This window comes from Bos grunniens, chromosome 5 (assembly GCF_055505025.1).
Source record: "Bos grunniens cultivar Pamir isolate PY7600 chromosome 5, Bosgru_T2T1.0, whole genome shotgun sequence".
Classification (NCBI taxonomy): Eukaryota; Metazoa; Chordata; class Mammalia; order Artiodactyla; family Bovidae; genus Bos; species Bos grunniens.
In genome coordinates this window covers 72,605,102-72,625,429 of record NC_141169.1, presented here as the reverse complement: position 1 = coordinate 72,625,429, position 20,328 = coordinate 72,605,102, and the positions used below count along the sequence as shown (strand labels likewise).

General features: G+C 47.5%; 1 protein-coding gene across 3 annotated transcripts in view; it reads left to right on the top strand.

Annotated features, from left to right (window-relative positions):
* Window positions 1–2,302: 2,302 nt before the first annotated feature.
* The window catches only part of SYN3 (synapsin III), a 496,131-nt gene continuing 478,105 nt past the window's right edge, over window positions 2,303–20,328 (top strand). For all 3 annotated transcript variants that reach the window (XM_086401179.1, XM_086401180.1, XM_086401182.1), the window contains exon 1: window positions 2,303–2,572. The gene's annotated coding sequence lies outside the window, so the exon portion shown is untranslated. The remainder of the gene's footprint in view (window positions 2,573–20,328) is intronic.

Genomic DNA, 20,328 nt, shown 5'->3' with positions numbered 1-20,328 from the left:
TGCCAAATTAATAAATCTGGAGATTTAACATAATCTGAATTCCTAGCCCTTTAATAAAAGTCAGATCATTTGGCAACTCAGGGTCCATGTTCCATATGGCAAAAATCAGCTGGTGTGGAATAATGATGGCTCACTTAGACAGGTGGGCACACCCGAGTGTGACACACCAACCACCCTTCTCTGTTTCATCCCCCCTGCCAACTTCACTTGCTACGTTACTGCCTGTCCATGTTCATATCAGAGTGTGCAATCCCTGAGCAAATCTTATTTCCCCTTAGTTACTAAAGTTGGGTCACTTCTTATTGACTAAGGTCACTTAGTAGAGGTCACACAATAAGTGGAAGATGTTGGAAGAGAACCTTGCAAGGGCTTGGCTCTCCTCTCTTCTCATACTGCACGCTCTCTCTTGGTGGTCTCATACAGCCCAGGTCAGGGCATCCTCCAATGCATATTTCCAGTCTCAGACCCTTACTTGTGCTCTAGACTTGTGTATCCAGTCACCCACCTTGGGCAGTGCCTTCATTTCCTCATCTGGAATACGGGGACAGTGAGAGTACTTTTCTACCATATGGTTATCATGGGAATTATATAGACAATTGTTAACACATATGGAATAATTTGAAGAGAGCCCGGCACTGTTATAGGCTATCTAATAGGTTGCTCAAATGCCAACAATGGAGCCTTCCTTTATTTCCCTCTGCTTCCAACCTGTTCCTCCATATTCTTCCCCATGTTGGCAATGGCACCATTACCCCGTGGGTAGTTCAAGATAAATACCGAGGAGTCATTCTTCATTCATTCGTTTTTCTCATCTCCTAAATCCAATCCATCATTAAGCCTTTCCATGATATTCTCAAAATATATTTCAGTCAGTTCACTCTCCCCATCTCTGTTGTAACCACATTGGTCTAAGCCCCTATCATCTCTTGCCTTGATTTCTGTAACAACCTTCTGCTATTATGTACCGAATTATGTACTCCCCACCCCTGTCAGTCATATGTGGTGTTCCTGACCCACAATGTGATGGTATTTGGCGATGAGGTGTTTCAGATTTTAGGTTTAGATGAGATGACGGGAGATTAGTGCCCTCAGAAGCAGAGACATCAGCATGCTTGGTCTTTCTTTCCCCACCATGTGAGGTCTCAGGTAGAAGGCAACAGTCTATAAGCCAGGAAGAGAACTCTCACCAGAAACCCATCCTGAGAGCACCTTGATCTTGGACCTCTAGCTTCCGGAACTGAGAAAATAAATTTCTTTGTTTAAGCCAGCCAGTTTACAGTATACTGTTACAACAGCACAAGCAGGGTAAGACTAAGACATCTCCTTGGTCTCCTGCTTCCGTTCTTTCCCTTCGAAAATCCATTCTCCACACAAAAAGCCAGAGTGGTCTTTTAAAAGGGGTCATATGGCACCCCACTCCAGTACTCTTGCCTGGAAAATCCCATGGACAGAGGAGCCTGGTGGGCTGCGGTCCATGGGGTCGCTAGGAGTCGGACACGACTGAGCGACTTCACTTTCACTTTTTGCTTTCATGCATTGGAGAAGGAAATGGCAACCCACTCCAATGTTCTTGCCTGGAGAGTCCCGGAGAAGGTGGAGCCGGGTGGGCTGCTGTCTCTGGGGTCGCACAGAGTCGGACACGACTGAAGCGACTTAGCAGCAGCAGCAGTCCCACTCAAAACCCTTCTCTCATTTATTTCCGTGCTTACAGCAAAGCTGGAGCCCCTAACACTGCCTCACACTTTTGTGAGCTCTGGGTGACTTAACCCTCTTTCCCCCTGCTCACTGCACTGGGCTATCCTAGACTACAGCTCCAGCCTCAGAACCAAGGTACATCTGCTGCTCCCTGTCAGCAATGCTGCCCCTCCAGCCCTGGAACGGCTTTTATTCTTCATCTCCTTGTTCAAAGTGGCCTTCAAGACCACCCCATTTATAGCGTCCCCGGCCCCCTTTCTTATTGAAATCACCCCACCGATAATGCTCACAACAATCTGGCATTACCTTTTTATTTGTTTATCTGCTTATAGCCTGCCCGCCCCGACCCCCACCTCGTGCAAAATCCGTGAGGGTGACAAACTTTGTGTGGTTCCCCGAGGCACGCCTGGCTCTAAGTGCCTAGCACAGGGCCTGAGACATCTGCTGTGGGATTTCTGGAGTCTCCCAAAGGCCAGGGAGGGTCAGGTGACTTTCTCAAAGCTGGTTTCCAGGGACTCTGCACTCTTCACACTCCCCGAGGGGCGTCTAGACGCTCTTGGGATGGAGAATTATTACCTTTCTCGGTTGCCTGAGCTTGGTGAGAGCTGAGTCTAGAAGCACCTCACCACTTGAAGGGGCCGAGAGCCGGGTAGCCGGGAGGCAAAAGGGGCGCGAGGGGCGCGAGGGGCGGGGCCTCCAGTGGGCGGAGCCTCCCGTGGGCGGGGCCTGGCTGCCCGAGCCAATGGGGCCCCGCGGCGAGGGGAGACGCTCGCGCGCCACGGGGTGCGGAGGCTGAGCTCCGGGACCCCAGTGGATCTGCAGGCGGGCGCCGCGGCCAAGGCACACCCCCGGCTCCGGGTTCCTGGCGGCTCGCAAGGTAAGCAGAACCCGCAGCGAAGTTAAGACTTTGTGAGGTTTCTGGTAACAGGGAGTCCCCGCCACCTCCCGCCGAGGCTGCTGGTGGCGTCCCGGCGCCAGGCTGCGTTCCCAGGCGCTCCGGCTCTGTGCCTGCGGGATGCGGGAGCGCGGAGGGGCCCGACAGTGGGCGGAGGAGCCGGCGCGGCAAGCTGCCTCCTCGAGTGCTGCTGCCAGCTCGCCGGGCCGACCCTGGGACGGACAGGTGTGCGTGCGGGGCACGCCTGAGGGGCCGGGGAGCCAGAGGGGCTTCGGATAGTGGCTTCGAAGAGAATCTCCACCCAGCGACGGGGCCCGGGGAAGAGCTTGCGGGGAACTGGCGACCGCAGAGGCCGGACGTCTGCTCTGCCTAGATCTGCAGACGCCTCCTGACCTGTTGCCCCCGGAGCCAGGGGTCAGATTCATCATGCCATTTCTTATTTCTAGGTCTCTTGGAGCTCAGAGAGGGGGAAAAAAAAAAAAAAACTCAGAGTGGTTCCATGGCCAAGCTAGGACAGAGAAATTAGTGCTTTATGGAGCGCCTCGTGTATTTATTCTGCGTTTATCGGGTTCCTATTGTGTGCCAGACAATGTGCTAAACCCTAGAGTCAGGAAGAAGGGTGTTGGAGGAGTCCCTGGGACTAAGAAGGAGAACAGGAGAAACAGTTATAATGCAGTGTTGTACAGGGGATGTTACCTGGAGAGGAGGACCATGAGCAAGCCAGGAAGGCTTTCAAGAGGAGGTGACTATTGAATGGGGACTAGAGGAGTAGGAGGGTTTGCCAGGGTGAAAGCTGTGTGGGCTGGGTGTGTGTGTGTGATGGGATAGCAGACTGGGGTGTGTGTGTGTGTGTGTGATTGGATACCAAGACTGGGGTAGGGGGTCTGTATGCGTGTGTGTGTGTGTGTGTGTGATAGGATAGCAGGAATTCCAGAGATGTTCCTGTGCAAAGATGAAAAAGTCCAGTATCCTAACTTAGACCATCAGTTAATCCTATGTCAGCTAATCAAATAGGACTGGGGCTTTTGTGGGGAGGAAATGAGCTGTCAACATGGCAGGAGCTAAAACATGCACAGACCTTAAAATGCAGTCTTAGACTCTATAGATTTTTGTCCTGTGATCAAGGAGGGCAGTGGAAGAATTCTGGCAGCTCTATGGAAATGGATAGAGATTCGAGCAATAGAAAGCTGGTAAGTTGCAGTTAATATTTTGGATGTGGTTGTAAATATTCTGGCCCCTAAAGGCAGAAGTGTCTGCCCCAGAGCCCTGCTCCCTGGCTTCCAGGCATGGATCATTCAGGCATGGAGACGTTGCTCATGTGATGCTTTCCTCTGCAACCTACAGGTCATTTTCATATTGTTTCTGGAGGTTTTGACCTGGACCTTGTTGTCAGGGGTGCCCCCTGGAGGATAGTGAAGGGAACCTCTGCCAGTCGTTTCTGATCTTCTGGTTTTCTCTCTATGGGCTCTTTCTGTCTCATGGAGACACAGCCTCAGCTATTAGAGGCTGTGGTGAAGAGAAAAGTCTTGACAGGGAGTCACACCAGAAAGTCACTTTAGCCATGTGCCTTGGGGACATTATTAACCTTTCTGAATCTCAGTTTTCTTATTTAAAAAAGAAGTCATCATCCCCACCTGTCATAGGTTGGATTCTAAGGGAAGAGACTCAGAGGCTCTGAGAATTGGGTGTAAGTGGATTCTTGGGGAATGGTCTCACTCTCCAAGGGATGGATGGTGAGGAAATCAGGATGGGGGCAGAGGGAGAAGTTGGTCAATGATGGAAAGCAAGAGAGGCCTCAGGTGATCTGAGGCTGGGGGCCAGGCCTTTGAAACCCCATGTTGATCAATTAGTGGGGGCAGACTGCCTCCAGGGAAGGGGGCATAACTTTGGGTGTCCCTTCAGCAGGATGGTTCCTGAAGAGGAGCTCAACTGTGAGCTGTGTGCAGCCAGCACTCCCAGAAACCGGCATGGGGAGTGAGAGGTGCCCTCTTCTTAGAGGGGGTTGCTGAGAGCTGTGCCTGGGCAGCTGCTTCCCAGGGTGGGCTTGGGAAGTGGCCGAGATACCAGAGAGAAGGTGCTTTGCGCTGTGCCTGGTGAAGAACAGAAGCATTTCTTTCTCTCACCTTTAAACTCTTGACTGCACTTGAAAATGGATTTTGGAGTTTGAATTGAGTCGATCAGCTTCCACAAGGAAAGAATCTTTCCTGATAATGACTACAATGACTACTATCCAGTGTCTCTTATGCATATGCATTCTCATTTTACAGTCAGCCCATTGTTTTCTAAAACCCAACAGAGTAGGTGTCCTTCTGCTATAAAGTAATGACCACAGCAAAAAACACAGAACTTGTTTCAGTCTGTGGAATGATTTCATTGGTGAATTGATTAACTAATTGATCAGTAATTAATTCATCAATGTGCACTGAATACCTCCTAAATGGTTGGTACTGTCCTCGGTGCTGGGAATACAGTTTAGTCTATTAGGGGAGGCAGAGACTGACATTAAATGCTTTGATTCCTTCAAAGCAAATACTGAAGAATGGACTGTTGCAATACATAGCCAGGGTGTGATGGAAAGTAATAGGCCATCTTCCCGCTGGAGTCTTTCTCACCATTCAGTTTCAATATAACCTCCTCAGAGAGGCCTTTTGGATCATCCGGTATAAAGCAGATATCCTCCCTTTTATGCCCCCTTCACCACACTTGCTGATTCATTGTATTTACTTCCCTGTAATTGGTCCTCCTTGCTACACTGAGGGCTCCAGGAGGTCATACCTCACTTTATCCCAGCACAGTGTTCAGCACATATTTCTTGCATGAGTGAAGTTAATGAAGGGTAGATCCACTTAGAGGAGTAGTATCACCAAGAAGTGATATTTACACTGAGATCTGAGGGATGCGGAAGGTCCAGCAATGCCAAGGTCAAGAGGCAGAGAGAACAACTTGTTCAAGGACCTTGAGGTGGAGGAATGGAATCCAGCATGACTGGAGAGCAGCCTGAGATGAGTTTGGAGAAATAGATGGGGCCATGGAAGGCCATGCTGAGCTTGGATTTTACTCAAGGTGCAATGAAAACTCAGTGAAGGATCTTAATGACCTAGTAACAACCTGGTGTTACATAATTGCTTGTTGTCTGTCATGCCTCTTGGAGACAAACTCCATAAAGAAAAGTGCCCAGTAAATATTGCTGAAGTGAATGGATGATGTGGTTTATGCAGCTCGCGGGTAAAAAAAAGGACTAGGAAGAAGAATGGGATCTTGGCACAAATGAGGAGTTTGGTGAGAGAGGTGTTGGTGTCCTGGCTGCAGGGGAGCAGTGATACTGGAAAAGCAGAAGGAGCTGTATTGGGGGTGTTAAATGGACAAGACTTGCTGATACATTCGATGTCAGGATTATGGGAAATGGAAGGATCAAGGGTGACCCCCCCCCCCCCCGAGGTTTATGGCTCAAGATTGGATGCCAGCTGTCCATAAACAGGGGAATGGATGAACAAAAATGTGGTATGTACTTACAATGAAATCTTACTCAGCCATAAAAAGGAAGGATGTCCTGATACATGCTGGGCTTCCCAGATGGCATAGTGGTAAAGAATCCGCCTGCCAGTGCAGGAGATACAAGAGATTCTGGTTCCATCCCCGAGTCAGGAAGATCCCCTGGAGGAGGAAATGGCAACCCACTCCGGTATTCTTGCCTGAAAAAGTCCACGGACAGAGGAGCCTGGAGGGCTATAGTCCATGAGGTCATAAAGAGTCAGACATGACTTAGTGATTGAGTATGCACTGATACTTGCTACCATGTGAATGAACCTTGGAAACATGTTAAGTTTAAGAAGCCAGACACAAAAAGTCACATATTATATGATTCCACTTATATGAAATAGTCCAAGTAGCCTAATCCATAGAGGCAGAAGGCAGATTGGTGTTGGCCAGAGTTTTGTGTGGAGAGGGGAAGAAAGGTAGACAGGGCGTGACTGCTAAGTGGTTTCCTTTTTGGATGGTGAAAATATTTTGGAACTGGATGGAAGTTGTGTTTGAACTATACTATGAGTATACTAAATGCTACTGAAATGTATACTTTAAAATGGTTAATTTTATGTTATATAAATTTCATCTCAATTACCAAAAAAATAAAAGATCAATAGATAGGAGCACCAGTCAAAGAGTGGTGGTGAAGATCAGGGGGAGAAAATGTAAATGCTGTCTTGGAGATGTCCAAGACACCCACACAGGGACGAGGGGGACCTCCGGCTATTAAGAGGGGTGTCAGCACTTTGATGCCAGCTGATAATATGGATGAGATCGAGGGAGAAAGTGCAGAGGAGTGCATCCAAACTCCTATCATTCTTTAAGTTGATCCTCATAACTACCTACAAGGAAGTTCTTGTAGGTAGTTATGTAATTCTTATAGCTTCTGTTCTTATTTTCAGATGGGGAAACCAAGGCCCCCTGAGAATGGGCTTGCCCAAGGTCAGACAGTTTTGTACCTGTGGTTCCCCTGGCTTCCAGTCCTTTGCCTTTCCCGCATCAGGGTGATGCTGTTTAGAATTTGAGTAAGGACCTTCCCTACCTCCCTCCCTCCCTCCCTCCCTCTTTCCTTCTCTCCACCCCTCCCTCCCTCCCCTCTTTCCACAGTCAAGACTGAGTGCTCACATGTGGCAGGTACTGTGCTGGGTCTATGTTGGTGAAGGTACAAATGGCTGTAATTAATCTTGTGGAATTTACCTGGTAAGCAAGCAGTGAGGCCACTGATGCAGAGGACATAGGAGCCTGGACCAGGGGCATCTCTCCCAGATTTGGAGGTAGGAGGAGGCTTCCCAGAGAAAGTGACAGCTAAGCAGAGATTTGTAGCAGAAGCAGAAGAACTGAGCCTAAGAAAGAGAAGGGTTCTCTGGAAGGTTCATGATCCCTGAACACCTGGTATGGGAATTCCCTTTCTCTTCACTCCCTAGTTCTTCATGCGTCACATGTTACTGGCATTTTCCAGCTTATCCAGGAGGTCTATTGTTTCTATAACCCTGGAGTCAATGAGTAGGCAAATAGCTTGATTTGATTTTGGAAGTTTCAAAAGAGGAGTAAGATAGGGTACAAACAGTCTGACTTTCAAAGCCGGGCTCTGTCTCTGAGCAAATGACTTAGTCTCTCTTTTTATACCTATGAAATGGAGCCAGTCACATCACTGCTCAGCGCAGGAAATAAGTGAGATGATATAGTAATGCATTGGGCATGTAACAAATGATCAGAAAAATCTCATCTCATTCCTTCAGAGAGGAAGCGTTTCTGAATAGGCCAGTGGTTTCCGCACTCTGAACACTGTTTAAGACACAGAAATCCATGCGGGCTTCCCTGCCAGCTCAGATGGTAAAGAATCTGCCTGCAATGTGGGAGGCCAGGGTTTGGTCCCTGGGTCAGGAAGATCCCCTGGAGAAGGAAGTGGCAACCCACTCCAGTATTCTTGCCTGAGAAATCCCGTGGACTATAACCCTCTAGACAGAGGAGACAGGTGGGCTTCAGTCCATGAGGTCGCAAGAGTCGGACCTGACTTAGCCACTAAACCATCACATACTTCTCAAGAATCTGATTTGGATGATTTGGGATGGAACCTAGCAATCTGTATGTTTAGAAAGCACCCCAGATCATCCTGGTAAAAGCATGTCCAGGACCCATAGGCTTGGACCAAATGCTTGAGTCTTTGCTGTGATGTTCACGAAAGGGTTAAGCACCTAGAAGTAGATAATGCCTTCTAGGAATTATTAGCCAATGGTAGTGCTGACTGGTGATGTAATGTCTTTGGCTGGCACTCCATTGGTTAAGTGTATTGTTTCTCTTGCTTCAGCTGTGTGAGGAGCAAAGCTGGAGCCCAAGGGTTAATAATTCTGTGGCAGCACACAGAGCTATTTTTCTCCCAGTCCGCTTCTGCTGGTTGTGAGCGTGGAGCATGGCTCAGCTGGCTGTTGCCCTTCTTCCAGTAAATAGCTGCACCTTCCTCCCTACCTCCTCCCAAGCAGAGCACATGTCTCCATAGTACTACGGAGGGGGAGGAGGGTGATCAGAAGTGTTTAGGGAAGAGAGAGCCCTTTCAAAGTTATACAGGGCAATCTCTCCTTGCCCCTGGGCACGGGCACAGCTCCAGCTGCTCTGGCCTGCAGAGGTCCCACTGGATGAACTGCTAAATGGTCACCTGCTTCTGAGCATTGTTCAACCTGGCAGGATCCTCAGAACCAGGAGGTGAGCCCCCGGTTTTGGAAGGAAGAATGGGCCTGGAGGAGAAGAGCCTTGGGGGCAGCGGGAGGGAACAGCTCTAGAAGGCAGGTTGGCACAGGCTCCATGCAGAACTGCCCCCACATGTGGTGTGAGCTAGGCCAGGACGGTCTCCCTCTCTGTGTTTATTTGCTCAAGAACACCATGTGAGGCTTGGATTAGGGGGCCGCTTGGTGGGGAGTGTGCTGACAAGACACTGTTCACAAGCCTGCTCTTGGTGTAGCTTTCTGCCCAGTGCTTCTGGAAGAGAGATGCTTCTCTCTGTTAATCTGAGGCAGGAGGGGGCTCATCAGGTTAGCAGTATCTCCCCAGAGCCAGCTGTCACCCACGCCCCTCCTTGTCTTATTGGGGCTCCCTCTTCAGTGCTCAGTTGAGTGCCCTTGATGGACTCTGGGCTGAGGTTTCCAGGAGTACCTAAATGGCCTCAGGGATTTTTGATTGTGTCTTTCAGGGGGACCTTTGGATCGCTGGCCCTTGGGTGTGCCTTTGTGGACTGGGTCATGTTCTTAATGTCCCGTGCTGGAGCTCTCCGGGAGCAGGAGGATTCTCTTTGTATTATGACAGCACAGTTGGGGGATTGTGCCGTTTGTGTTTCAGAGGGCGTGCGTTATTGCCTGGACTTGAGACTTCTCACCTTGCTCAGATGGGAACCTAGTGCAGCATGTCTCCCTCAAGGTGTACAAAGTGAAAAAAGTCAAAATGGGGAGGGGAAAGGGGACTGGAGTAACTGGGAAGGGCTGTTAGCAAGAAACTCTGCCCTTCATCTCACAGGGAATTCAGGGAAACTTTGCATTTCATAGACAGACTGTGACTCTACATCTCTTCTGCAGCCCTTGCCAAAATTTGTAAATAAAAAATACCGTTGCTTTTAGAATTTGGTTTTATTTGGAGTGTCCCTATTTTCTTTAAGGAGAGCAGAGCCTGCAGAGGTTTCTGTCTGTGTCTTGTGTGACCCTTGGCGTCTACCACCCCGTGTTCTGGGCCGGGCTTTATTGCTGAAGAACACGTAGGTCCTTGGGCAGGTCCTTGCACCTCTCTGAGTCTGAGTTTCTTCATGTGTCAGTCACAGAGGTGGGAGGGAGTTGAACTAATTGACTTTTAGAGCCCTTCCTCTCTGGCTGTCTATGCTCTGGATCATGAAAAGCCTCAGGATCTGAGTCTGTTGATTAAGTGGATGACTGCTGAGGTGAAGGATGTTTGCACAAAGGGAAACGTAGCATGTGTCCTCTGGGTGCAGGGGGCTTTACACACATTTTAACGCGTCACCCTCCCAGTGGGCCTGGGAGGAGGTAGAATAAGCAATCTAAAGATGTGAAAATCAAGGCTGAAGGAGTTCAGTGATTTACCCAATATCATCACTCAGTGAATGTTGACACTGGCATTTGAACCTGTGCTGGGGTGGTGGTTCATGGTAGAGTAACAAAAGAACTGGAGCTGGAATCTTTGTCTACCTCTGGCTCTTTGCATGCTCTCCATTCTTTTGGAAATTACACAGTGATTTTTCAGATCAGCCAGTTCAGTCAGATTATTGTGGATTATCCACTTTACTGTCTGGGACAGCAGATGGTCCCTGGATCTGGAGAGGACCCTACAGTCCATTGGATCAGGCCCCTCAGTTTATATCTGGGAAAATGAAGGTCTAGAGAAGTTACGTTACCTGTTTTATATCACTCAGTGAGTTGATACATGGTAGAGATGGAGACCAAGACGCCTTACCTTAGGTGTGTGAAGTGATATTATTATTAAAGAGTATTTTTAAACCTTCATTGAGAACTTTGGGATCATTTCAACTGAATTATCCTTATCTCCAGGCCCCTTTGAAGTGCCAGAGAGTGGAGGAAGGCTAAATGAGCACCTCCTGTGGGCTTGACATTGAGGCAGGTCTGAGACATGGATGGGGTAGTAAGTAAACAAAGCTTGAGACCTGGTCAGTTTCCCCAGAGAGACTCAGGATGCAAGCTGTGTTTCGGGAGAGTCTAGTTCATGGGTCAGCAAGCTTTCCTGGTGGGGAGGCAGCTGCAACCCTCACCCTCTACATGTGGCCAGCACCTAATTTGTACATTGTAAGAACACTGGCCACATGACATGTGATCTCTGTTCTTTGTCTTCCTAACTAAGCTGCATATTTCCAGGGCACAGCTCCCAAAATGTAGAACCTGATCAGTGGAGCCGCCTCGTGGGGAGGTGGGTGTCAGTGTCTTGGATGTGCAGAGATGAACACCCAGAAGTAAAAACCATCACTTAGTTATTTAAAAGCGCAATGCAGATATGTGACTCTTTTCTTGATCACTATAACGTTAAGAAAGAATCATCCTAATACCAGGCTTTGAATACGCTAATGATCATCATAGGAAAGAGGGGTTATAAATATTCTGCAGGGCTAGAAAGCAAAGCTAGCAGCCGGGGGTGGATGTGGAAGGGAGTGGGTAGCAGGTAAATGGAGGAAGAGTGGCCTGAGGATGGCAGTGGTCCAGTGGGCAGGAAACTCCTCTCCTTGCCAGCGTCATCAGAAACGGCTGGTAACCGTCAGGCGTTGCTGCCCTGGCAAAGAGTAGCACTTAGTAGCCTCTCTCTGCCTTTCTCGATCTATGATCTCTCGATTATTAACCAGGCAGGAGTAAACAAGAGGATTCCAGGAGGTAGAGAAGAGTTTTGTCTTACTGATATTTAGATTCCAGAGCCATAGTATGGGGGTAGAAATCATTCATAGCCAAAATACCCTTGAAGATATTTTCATTGCCCCTCAAATTGCATTTTGCCTGGTTTCTGTGTATGCAACACTGAACAATAATTCCTGTGCTAACTAGTGGGTAAAACCCTGACCAAGACTAAAAGAACTAGCATATAAAAAAAATTTATATGCAGTTGTTTGAGTTTCACACTGCTCTGTTTTTGAGGTAAGTTCAAAATTTCTAACTGGCATGAAGTGGGGGGTAGAGAATTCTCAGGTGTTCTTGTTTGCTTGCAGGATTGGTACCTTTGTTTTTGGATAAATAGCCCTTAATGCTTCATACATGTAACCCATTTAAAATGATGATGAAAATTAAGTGAGATACTAAACGTGAGCCCATTGACAGAGCAGATGCTCAGTACACTTTTACTGGAAGTGCTCAGCATCTTGCTTTAGCAGATTTGCTGATGCCGACCTTTGAGAAGTTTTAGTGAAGAATCTAGGTGTCCGGGCTGGCGTTTCCTGTTTGAGGTTGGCATGTCTGCTTGGTTCCTCTGGACAGTGTCCACCCTCATGAATATTGCTTCTAAAATTCAGAGTGGGAAAAGAATCGGGTTTGATGTTCCACAGGCCTGAGTTCAGAGCACCAGTCATTACCTATAGCTGTGTGACTCTGGGCATGTTACCTAACCTCTCTGTGCCTGGCTCTTTTCATGTATGAAAATGGGGCCCATAGAGTCCACCTTGAAGGGTGGATGGAGGATTAAATAGAACTTTTAGAGAGTGCCTGGAACATATAGAGTAGGTGTCCTTTAAGTGCTAATTTATTCCTTCTCCTTGGAATGGTGTTGAGGAGAGGTGGTATATTTTTTCTTTCTTCAATCTCACCTCCAACTTCTTTGCACATATTAGTAGCACTTCTAGATAGCTTTTTAGAAGCCCTGAGGAAACCCCATGTGGCATTACTCTAAGAATGAGGGTGCTTGCAGCCTTGCCCCATCCTAGCTCATCCCAAGCCAGGTACCTAACCAAGTACTGGAAGGCTGCACTTAGTAGGGAGTTGTTGAGTTAATTCATTTTTAAAACACTGATAGCTTAATTAAATAGTCTGGACTAAGGCTGCTTTACTTAGGCGCCAAGTGGACAGGTGATTTGAAGGATACTGCAAAGAAGTCAAAGTATGCGGCCAAGTTCAATGCATTAGGAATCTCATCACTAAATGTTCATCTCCTGGGTTTAATCACTGATCATTTAACAATTATTTGTGGAACTCTCATCTTGTGGTAGGCAAAGCCCTAGGTACTGAGGATGTATTGATGAATGGTACAGACAAGATTCCTAGCCTCGTGGATCTTATATTCTGGTGGGAAATATAAAGTGCATACAGATGTGAGTTAGTGATCATGCTATGAATTAAAATGTAAACAGTATAAGGGCAGGGGGGAATGCCATTATAGAAAATTCAGTTTAAGAAGGTCTCTCTGAGAAGTTGACAATTTGAGCAGAGGCATGGAGGAAGTTTGGAAGTGAGTTTTGGAAATATCTGTGGGAAAGAATTTCAGGCAGAGGGAACAGCAGGGGCGCCTCAGGGTAGACAGAGAGACACAGAAGCAAGAGTTTGAGAAGATGTGGCCCGAGAGGTATCTGAAATACCCGCACTGGTGGAACTCATGGGCTGTGGAGAGAAGTTTGGATTCTGTTCTAAGTTGGAGGGTTTTTTCTTTTAAGTTTTACTATTTTTCTCTATTTTCAGCTGTGCTGGGTCTTTGTTGCTACATGTGGCTTCCTCTAGTTGCAGCAAACGTGGGTTACTCTCTAGTTTGCGGTGCACAGACTTCTCATTGCTGGGACTTCTGTTGTGGAGCGTGGGCTCTAGAGCACAGGCTCAGTAGTTCTGGCTCACGGGCTTAGTTGCTCCACAGCATGTGGAATCTTCCTGGAGCAGGGAGTGAACCCGTGTCCCCTGCATTGGCAGGCAGATTCTTAACCAATGGATTACCAGGGAAGTCCCTAAGTTGGAGATTTTGAACCAGGAGGTTACATGATTTGACTTCTTTCATTCGCTTTAACTTTTTTTAATTGCTATATGGTAAAGTAGACTTTGTGTTGGTGTACAGTTCTATGACTTTTAACAGATGTATAGATTCATGGAACTACCAGCACCTCAGTGAAAATACAAACTGTTTCTTTGTCAGAAACATCCTTCCTGTTCTCCTTTTATAACCATGAATACCCCACTTCTGACATTTGGCAATTACAGCTGTACTTTCCATCACTACCGTTTTGTCCTTTTGAGAATGTCAGCTAAGTGGAGTCATACAGTATGTAACCCTCCGAGGCTGGCTTCTTTCCCTCAGCATAAGGTCTTCATGATTCGTTCATGTTGTTGGGTATATCCAGAGTTTGTTCATTCTCATCGCTGACTAGTGTTCCATTGAATAGACATATCACAGTTTGTCCATCCATTCACCCCTTGAAGGACACTTGTTTCCTTTCCAGCTTTTGGCAATTAGGAATAGAGCTGCTATAAACATTTGTGTTCAGGTTTTTGTGTGAAAATACATTTTTGCTTCTCTAGGATAAATAAATATCTGGGAGTTGGATTGCTGGGGCAGATGGTAAATTTACATTCAGTTTTATAAGAAACTGCCAAACTATTTTCCAGCATGGTTGTAGCATTTTGGCATTTCCTTAAGCAGTGTATAAAAGTTCCCATTGCTCTGTGTTCTTGTCCGCAGTTGGCATTTTCAGTATTTATTTTAGCCATTCTGATCATTTAGTGGTATCTCACTGTGGTTTTAATATGCCTTTCCCTAATGGCAAACGATGTTGAATATCTTTTCATTCATGTATGTTTTTTCCCTTTTTGTGTCCTTTTCGGTCAAGTATCTATTCAAGTCTCTTACCCATTTTTGGTTGCTTTTGTGTTTTTTACTCTAAAGTTTTGAGTTTAATTCTTTGTATCTTCTTGATGTCAGTGCTTGCTTTATCTGACTGCATCGGGTCTTAGTTGCAGCACTTGGGATCTTTGTTACATCACGCGGGACCTTTCCCTGTGATGCACAGACTCTAGCTGTGGTGGATGGGCTTCGGTAGTTGCAGTGCGTGGAACCCGCATCCCTTGCATTGCAAGGTGGATTGTTAACCCCTGGACCACCAGGGAAGTCCTTCAGTGCTTTCTTGAATATGTGTTTTGTAAATGCTTGCTTTGTTTTTAAGGAATTATTCTGAATGGTGTGTGAAAAGGAAGTTGTAGGGGATAGGGATCAAAATGGAAGGATCAGAGAGTGGACTGTTGCAGTAGTCCATGGGCAGAGATGGTGGTAGTTTGGACTAGGGTTATTGGGGTAGAAGAGGTGAAAAGTGGCAAAAAAAATATTTTAAAAGTAGAGCTATGGAACCCAGTGATGCATGGAATGTGAGGAAAAAGAGGAGTCCGGCATGGTAAGGTTGCTGGAGGTGCTGAGAGTTTAAATATAATTCAGGCATGTTCCCTGCCCTCAAGAACCTCACAGTCTGGTGACAGGAGATGTACTGTAAGCAGTTCGACTGGCATATGAGCAGGTATCTCTCAAAGTCACATGAAAAGGACTTGGGGAGCCCAGATGACAGGGAAGTTGCTAAGAGACAGTGGTGCAAGGCCAGCTCTCTGGGCTGTAGACTTAGTGTGTGTTGGGAGTCAGCTGGGGAGGTTGGTAACAATGCAGCTGGTTGGACTCCCACCCGCTAAAGTAGGAGGCCTATGGTCAGCAAGCACCACAAATCATTCTGTGTTGGTGATTGGCCAACTACACTGTAAGAAACTCCTGGGGGAGCTCACTGGGGTGACTTCGCAGAAGTAAGTGTGTTTGAGATGGGGTGTCAGTGTTGAGTAGAAATTCTAACTTGGAGAAAGAGGGAGAAGGGGCAGACAGGCAGAAGGAAAAGCAAAAGCAGAAGCTTAGAGGTGGTAGAAAATAACTGGAGCTGAGAGGAAGTGTAGATTGGGTGATGCTGCTGCTGGTTGACCAAGAGTACATGTCTGTATAGTGATGGGTGGCAGTCCTGTGAATTCGTGTGCTCAGTGAGTCTGAGGGGATTGCAGCAACTCAGCAGCTCCCCATTTACTAATAAGGGGCCCGCCACAGTGAAAGGTACCAAGCAATCCAAGAGTTAGGTGCGCAGAGGGGCAGCTGTGCTTTCAAGGCTCTTGTGACACAACCTTTGAGGAAAGCTATGGCTTCAGTGGGGCTTCCTAGGTGGTGCTAGTGGTAAAGAACCCGCCTTCTAGTGCAAGAGACATGAGAGATGAGGGTCCAATCCCTGGGTTAGGAAGATCCTCTGGAGGAGGAAATGGCAACTCACTCCGGTATTCTTGCCTGGAGAGTCCCATACATAGAGGAACCTGGTGGGCTACAGTCCCTAGGGTCACAGAATCGGACACAGCTGAAGCGACTTAGCATGCACACACGTGGCTCCAGTGAACGAGCTGGTGGACCGTGCAGAGGTTTGCGACAGGATGCCCTGTACCCAGTCCTACCACGGCCCTTCCTCAAAGCTCACAGACTCTGCATCTCCTTCTTGCACACCACCCTACCTGCTTTCCAAGGATGCCAGAGCCACATCTTCCTGCAGCTGAACTACCAATTTATTGCACATTCGCTGTGTGCCAAGCTGCGTTCAAAGCACTTTATGTAAATTAACCCATTTCATTCTCACAGCAGACCTCTAGATGAGATAGAATTATTATCTCTGTTTTTGGGTGAGCGGAGTGAGATAGAAAAATGAATGGCAGGCCCAAGGTCACAGTGCTGGGAAATAGAAGAGCTGGCGGGGGTATTAACCCAGGTTGTTCTGACTTCAGAACCCAGGCTTTTAACTGTTACGCTGCATAAACCCTCCAGGGCATCTGCAGAGTATGAGGAGAAGCAGGAGTAGCAGCAATGCCATGCATATCAATAGAATAGCTACGGTTGTGTTATAGAGTAGTGTCACGGTTGTGTTAACGGTGTCGTCTCAGGGTTATTCCACATAGGGACTATTTCAGTGATAAAGTTTCAAGTTATGAAGGTTTTTCTTTTCTGATTTTGGCCTTTGGCTTAAAACTTACTATTTTTATTCTATCTTGTCTAGTTAATAAGAAACAGTATGGTATACCTTTTTTGAGGTTTGAAAGAGTACCACGTGAAACATCACAATACATGTTACCCCTAAAAGTTGCTTTGTTTGGGAATGTTCACCCTTATCCTAGATGACCCTCGATATTATGTTTTTAGAGTTCTTCTAAATCTGTCTTTCTGCTCAACTTTTCCTGCATCCAGTAGATACTCTATTGTCCTCCAGCAAAACTGTGATTTACCGTGTGTTTTTGACTGAAATCGGGGAAGGCAAATGACACTGACAAATATACATGCGTTGTTTCCTAAGCAAGAATCAATAGAATCTGACTAATCACCCCCCCCACACACACTTGAATGTGACCCCCATGAGGTCAGAGATTTGGGGTTTTTTCCATTGTTACATCTCCAGCACCAACTGGAAAGGGTTGGCCCATGGGAGGTGTTCAGAAGATACTTGTGAGTCAAAGAAACAGAGTGACTCCATCCCGTATTGTTTCTTCGATGTCCCTAATGTTATAAACTGTTTGAAGACAGGGATTATATCAGATTCACCTCCATACAATCCCATAACAGAGCGAAGGGTTTGTTATGGGCGTGGGAGTGAATGAAAGGGATGCTTTGCTACTCTCTTCATCTGTCTCCTTCATAGACAGACATGCACAACAATCTCCTTCATAGATCACTGTGAAACCCTCCTTCCTGGTCTCCCTGTGTCCATTAGGTTTCCTCCAAATCCCATTTCCATAGCATATAGTGTCAGAATTTTTTTTTTTTTTTAAACACAAATGTGACCACGTCACTGCCCTGCTTAAACACAGCAGCTGCTTCTTGTTGTTTGTCCAAGCTCTTCCACATGGTTCTGAGACCCTTCACGCCCAGGAGGCTGAAGCTCCAGCTTCCTCTCCCACCATGGTGCCCTTTCACGTTATCTCCACTGCTTGCCTCCCACACAGTCTCATGCCTTTGCCTCCAGCAGCTCAGGGGTCCTTCTCCATCTCAGCTACTTGAGGTAGGATCCAGAGAGGGGAGAAAGGCTGAGTTCTAGCCTGACTCCTAGCCAAGATTCCTCACTTGACTCTTCTGTAAAATGGGATGTCTCCTGCCTGGGGCGGGGTCTGGGGGGCTGTGGGATCACTGGATTCTTTCCTCCACCCCTAACCCCCTTCTGCAAGGAAGAAGATGCTGAAGCACTGGGGGGCAGGGGAGCCGTGGGGGCTATTTTCATGCCATGTTCTGAGGCCTGTGAAGGTCTCCTTTCCTGAGAAGGACTCTGTCTCCAGACAGTTTCAACCCCCCCAGGAAAGAGTTTGAGAAAACCTTTTTGTGATTTAAAAAAAAAAAGTAAGTGGAGGGAAAGAGAGCACTGGTGGCGTGAAGGCGAGTCCAGCATTCCAGCAGCAGTTGGACCAGCGAGCGCAGCGGAAATGACTGTTCTGTGTGGGGGCTGGAGGCCCCACCATGAACATCTCCATCCACGCTGTGCAGAAACCTCCCCTGGTCTGCCAGTGCCAGCAGGAGAGAACCAGAGGGCCGAGCTCTGGAAGGAGTCACGGCGGCTGCCCGGGGATGTCTCGGTGGAAATCTGATGCCAGGATAGGAAGGCTGTGCTTCCCGTGGGCGCGTCCCCCTGCCTGTCACATGTCATCAGTCCTGGGGTATCATAGTGCCTGGCCTGCGGGGGCATTACTGCTGCTTGGCTGAGGCCAGCCGCTTCCCCAGCTCAGTTGCTCCTGAAGAGAGAGGAGTAGGGAAGAGAAACAATCAGACACAACTCGTGGTTAAAGGCCTAGACTCTGGGATCAGACCAACCTTGTTAGACTTCTTCAGCTTCTCTGCTGTGTGACCTCAGGCGAGTGACTGAACCTGTCTGAGCCTCGGGTGCTTCAGCTCTAAAATAAGGATACTAGAACCTTCCTTGTAGGATTACTAGGAGTATGGGACACAGTGAAGGTGCAGGTAAATGCTCAGCTGAGTGTCTGACATGTAGCAAGAATTTTGCCCATATTACTAATATCAGTGGAGGCTGACAAGCATTGTTAGAAATCAGGATAAGGGAAGGCAGAGAAAGAAACCACTTTTCTGTGTCTTGCATCTGAGTTCTTCAGAAAATGTGCATCTGAGTTCTTCAGATCTGAGCTCCTCCTCTTAGAAATGAGAGAAACTCTTGGGTGGAGAAGTGACGGAATGACGTGTGGGGCCACATCCTGACCCCACACTGAATCATGCTGACTACTGGGCAATTTATTGTGCCCTTCTGGCCCTCAGTTTCCTCTGTGTGAAAAATAGATAATAACGAGATTCACGTTCGGACTAATTGGTTTAATATATAAATAGGGCTTAAAACAGTACCCGACACACAGACAGCATTGTATAAATACTGTTTATTACAACAATATTTATAATATTGTTGCTGTTGTATTTTATTGTTACTGTGATTACTGTTAATGTTATTGCTGTGAATTGCTATTATTCTTATTATTACCATTACTGTCATTTTTATTGTTCGGGTCACACAGGGAGTCCGTGGTGGTAGCTCCCACCTCTTTTAGTGAAAGTCTGTGCTAGCGTTGCCCTCACCTGCTCCTTTATGCGAGCATGAGGCTGCCGGGTTCTCTAGCCTGCGAGAGCAGGGACAGTGTCACCATAATTGCAGCTGAGCCCACTGTTCCTGGAACTTTCTGAGCCAGTGCCAGGACTCAGGCTCCCGAAGGTGAAGGACACTGCAGAGGCTGCCAGAGTGCTGCCTGGTAGGTGTCAGGCTCTCGTGGAGCACTCCATTGATACTGATGTCAGGATTATTGGGAGGAGGGGGGCCAGCAAACCAGGGTATCACGTGGTTGAAGGGCTGCATCTGGAGATAGACTAGACTGATCTAGTACATGATGTCCTGCCGAGTCCTGAAATCCCTGAGCCTCGGTTTCCTACCTGTAAAATGGGGCTAAGAGTTGTATTTGCTTTACAGGGTTATGTGAGGATTAATGAAGTAATGCTTATAATTAGATTAGCTCAGTGCTTGAGTAAGCAGTCAGCCACGTAGTGGTTACTAGTATTTTTAATTTAGGAGAAAAGTGTTCCCTGGAGAGGGTGAAATGAGTAGTTGGCAAGTAGGCACTAAAAGCCCGAGAATCTTGTATTTTAATAGTGATATTGGTGGAGTCATTTAAAAAAAAAAACAAACAAAAAACACCAGCTGAAGACTTGGTGACCTGGACTTGCCTGGCCACTTGAATGCACACAGGTAAGTCTCTTCCTTGTCCATACCTGCCTTCCACATCAGGCAACAGAGTCGTGAGAGCAGGGGTGTCATGGTGCGTGGTTCTGTGTGGTTTCACAGGCATCCCCACCTTCCCAGGTCCAGCCCCTCCAGATAGTTGTTTCTGTTGGGATATCGCCCACACCCTCGTTGGGGTCCTGGGATCCTGGAGTCCTTTGACAGAGGATTACCAAGTTCTCAGGGTGCCAGTCTTGCATCTGAATCTTATGTGAGGTGTCAGGAGAGGGCTGAGGGGGTCTGGTCTGGCAGGAAGTAAAACCATTCCCAAGATAAAGAAGATGCCGCAGGAGGGTGGAAGGAGATTAGGGGTCCAGGGTGAACAGGAAATGATCAGAGAAGAGCTCTGGGACAGTGGCATTGGACTTGAGAGCTGGATGACAAGGCCGAGCTGGGAAGAACATTCTGGGCAGAGGGAATGGGCAAAGGGAACAGCATG